General features: G+C 37.9%; 1 non-coding gene across 1 annotated transcript; it reads right to left on the minus strand.

The window, feature by feature from the left end:
* Window positions 1–662: 662 nt before the first annotated feature.
* LOC115798920 (U5 spliceosomal RNA) lies at window positions 663–776 on the minus strand. Its single transcript, XR_004021516.1, has one exon. It is a non-coding gene; the product is annotated as a U5 spliceosomal RNA (small nuclear RNA).
* Window positions 777–4,336: the final 3,560 nt, after the last annotated feature.

A 4,336-nucleotide genomic window follows, 5' to 3' on the forward strand; every position in this document is an offset into this window, starting at 1 on the left:
TAACCAGAAATTCTACATATGATTTGGTAGGTTGTTGAGCACAAAAGGTATAAGCATGGCCACTGGAGTTGATGGAAACCTGGGGAATAAGTAGACAGTCTGATCCGGATGACTTGAGAGGTCCAGCTGGTTCATAGATGCATGTCAGAGAGATGTTGAGGTCCCAGATCATGTGTGAGGCCTTAAAAACAAGCATTAACATTTAAAATCAACACTAAACACAACTAAAGAAGTAAAATACTACTATTTAATGCCATAAACAAACAAATAAATGTACATTTACTGAATTGACATGCTGTTGAATAAATTCAGAATACTTTGGAAATGCTCATAGTTTTAGTCACTTCTATTCTACTCGCCCCAGATAAAAAAAAACACTAACATTGAAATTGAATTGAAGCCAAGCTTTTTCAAAAAATGAAATGTAAGCTAAAAAGCGCAAACCTACTCTGAAAACTAAGTGAAATTACAATGAAACTTTAACAAATGTGCTGTATCCCAAAATTCAGAATGTTTACAAAGAAAGGAACATCGTCACTACAACATCGATAATACGTATCTATTTGTTCCCTTTCAACGGAAATACATATGTCAGCGGAAGTACACCGAAATTGATCATCCGCAAACTAAGATTAACCACTTTAATATTAACAGTGATAGAAAGCCCCACATTCGCAGGGCATCAAAAAATTGGGTAAAACTCTTATTGTTCCTCTCCACGGAAATCTTTAGTAAAAGGCGAAAGATTTATACGATCTGAAGAGAAACAAGAGCGTACTACCGACTAAAGCGACGGCAGCTCGACCCCATTGACGGCAAAACCATTTACAGTGATGGTTTATTGGGAATCGCTGTTACAAGTTACAACAAACAATGCCACGTAATGTAGAAGTTAAGACACGCGGAGAAACAAAAACCACAAGGTTTTTAATGTGAACGCTGTAAGGTTATTTAGCTGGGATTAACCGTCAACGGCACGGCGCAATGCACGATGGGAATCCACAGTGTTTTCAGGATTGTTCAAACGTGAAAATCTAACGCAATCTCGTGTTACTTGTTACTTGTTGCGACTGAAGGGCACAAAGTACGCTGAAGTATTGTAGTATGTTTTTAAACGCTTTAAACGCTAAACCGCATCATTTATTTCCGGAAAGTCCCGCCCCCTTATTGACGAAGCCATGTCTATGGACGAAGCCGTCGTGACGTCAACCATTTATCCACTTTGGACTTCACGTTTTTAATGCTTAACGTTTGTGTTTTGGCTGCCGCTATGTTGTAGGACGGAGTATTAGGGCCACACTGAGAAAAAAAATAAAGAGTGCATGTTGAGAATAAAGTCAAAAAAGTTTGAGAAAAAAGTCGAAGGCATGATTTCAAGTCGGCCACAGCTGCTATACCCTCTACAAAATGCCTTGGGTAGATGAAACAACTTGATCCGCTGTCTTAGTGGCTCGACACACGGTGAGGGACGTCGGTCCTTCTCTATTCATTTCCTATGTAACTTATGCGAAGCGATTGTGGCCTCATCGCACAAGTTCCAGGAAATGAAATATTGTGTCTTGTGATTCTGTAAATCCCCTCTGTACTACACCAAGGTGCAGTCATCGAAATCCTTGCATCTGACCATTGCCAGTTTGTGTGGTTTTTTTTCTTCCTTCTGAGCCGATGCAGCTTTCTGGACCATCCCTTTAACATCCTCATAGTTGTCTGTGTACTAAAAGAGAAATAAGTTCCTTGTTGCTAAAACCGATTCTGAAGTACAGTTTCACTAACTCATAATACAAGACATTCTGGAGGTTATAGCAGACATGGCGTGGCAGTTGTTTGACTTGAAACGACTTAAATCTGCACATTTTGACTTCTTTTCTCAAAATAGTATTTCGACTTTTTTCTCAAACTTTTGATTTTATTCTCAAAATGCACAATTTATTAATTTTTTTTCTCAATGTGGCCCTAATACTCCTTCGTAATGTTGGCTTTCAGAGTCAGAAATTATAGATGAGAGGCTGGAGTGCAAAGTTATCAGCTAATTATTAGAAACCAGAATTTCACTCACCAAAACGGAAGCACAGACTTCTTGGATGGTTCATAATATCAGAAACCTGTTTAATATGCTCCCACAGCACACACAGTGAGCAGGTCCATTTGAGTGAGGCCTTACTGCCGTTACGACTTGTTATGAAGGGGGAAACTATCCATAGAGGACAAAAACTTGTTTATTTATTTATATCTATTTTTAAAGATGTTTTTAATGTTGTAAAGTTGGACTCATAAACTGAACACATCCCAACTAAATGTGGGATAAAGAATATGTTTTATTTAAATGCACATTAGTAACAGAGCACGTAAATCCAGATCTTGCCTGGCAGGTTGATACCATTTAGAAATGAAAACTAAAGGCACTAAGCATCTTCAGTGGACCATCTCCCTCCAGCTCATCCTCTCCCCAGCACCCTCCTCTGTTACACCAACCCTCTGCATGTCCTTCACTACATCAGTGAATCTTCTCTGTGCTCTTCCATCACAAATATCCACCATCTCAACTTCTGACTATCTCCAAACTGCTCGACCTGAGCTGTCCCTCTGATGTACTCATTTCTAATCTTGTCCATCCTGGTCACTACCAATGAAAATCATAGCATCTTCAGCTCGGCCTCCTGTCTTTATTTATTTTGCCAGTGCCACCTTCTCCAAATCATCATAGCAGGTCTCACTACCATCTTGTAAACCTTCCCTTTCACGCTTGGTGCTATCCTTCTGTCACAAATCACCCCGACACTCGTCTCCACCCACTCCACCCTGCCTGCAACCTCTTCTTCATCTCTCTTCTGCACTGCATCAAAATAATATGAATAGTAAATGTTTAGAGGCAAATAGAAATTATGTAGCACTTTATGAGAGGCTATTAAAAGAACTTTGCAGGGAAAAGATGAGAAAAATGAAAGGAGCCACAGAAAAAGTGCAGAATAAAATATATAAAATCACTGTCAATAATGACTTCAATATATTATTATTTCTGGTCAGGAGTGAAAATATCTTTCAGGTTAGACAAGTTTGTGTTATTAAAACCTGACTGTGATCCAGGTGAATGTTTTCAGCACTTTACACTCAAAAGAGCAAACTTTACAGGGGTGTTTGTTTAAAATGTGAGTCATTATGGAGCGGTGTCAAACTGAGCTGCATGTGGCGTATGAACTAAAATGAATTAGACCTCTGATGAGAATGTCACAGCAGCTGTTCAGCCCCTGCAGCTGTGATGGCTCCCAGGTGCCCAGACCACAGATAAAGACAGTTAAAGTCAGATTCTGCAGGAAGGATCTCAGGAGCAGCATTTCATTTAAAAGGCCATGATGATGATTTTGTTACAGCTTACATATGAAATTGAGATCCTTATCACTGATTATATATTTTTGACATGGTTGTCAGTTTTTAGTGGTGAGCACAAGAACCAGCCTTTCTTCTTTATTGCCACAAACACGTTTCCTTCTTATCTTTATTTAGTTATATAGACTCAACAAACAGAGAGAAAAACAGCTTATGATTGAGACTGAGAGTGTACTGTTATTTTATCATGTTATATAACTTTATATCTAACTTATAACTATAAGTGTCTGTACAAAAATAAAATTAAAAAACCAAAAAATAAATAAATAAAATAACAGTAAAAAGTATTGAGGTATGGAGTTTGGGCACATTTGGGTGACACAATTAATTTGTAAGACAAAATAATCAGGAAGAGAGGAAAACAAGTCACAGCACACACATTTAGTTTCAGTTAGCCTATGTGAATAAAAAAATGTGCGTAAACTGGATACAGTTTGTTGAAGTATTTGAAAACCACTCACATAATCTTCATTCAGTGAGTATTTCATAAACTTATTTTTCTCAATCATTATGCTGAAACAGTAAAGTTATGCAGCTCTGAAATATACTACACAGTACCTCAAAAATTGTACTCGTGCAGTACTTGGATCAACTCACGCTGTGACAGAATGTACTAGGGGAACAGAAATGTTTATTTTTTAGTGTAGTCGTAGCTCTAATGAGGCAGCAGGTGGTGCTGTTTACTACAGGAAACGGCATCATCTCTTCTCAAAGCTCAGACTGTTACTGATACGGATTGGTACAGTTTAACCATCCACGCACATAAATAAGCATAAATAAGCATAAAAAAGCTATTTTTTCTGCTCCAACACCAGCAGCCACTTACTGACTTCTTTTACATGAAACTGCAAAGAAAATTGCAGCAAGACAAGAATTAAACTTAAACTAATTAAACAATTATTAAATTACTTTGTGAACTCGGTAAATAAGGATGTATTCTTGATGCCATTAA

This window comes from Archocentrus centrarchus, chromosome 19 (genome assembly GCF_007364275.1).
Source record: "Archocentrus centrarchus isolate MPI-CPG fArcCen1 chromosome 19, fArcCen1, whole genome shotgun sequence".
NCBI classification, from domain to species: Eukaryota; Metazoa; Chordata; class Actinopteri; order Cichliformes; family Cichlidae; genus Archocentrus; species Archocentrus centrarchus.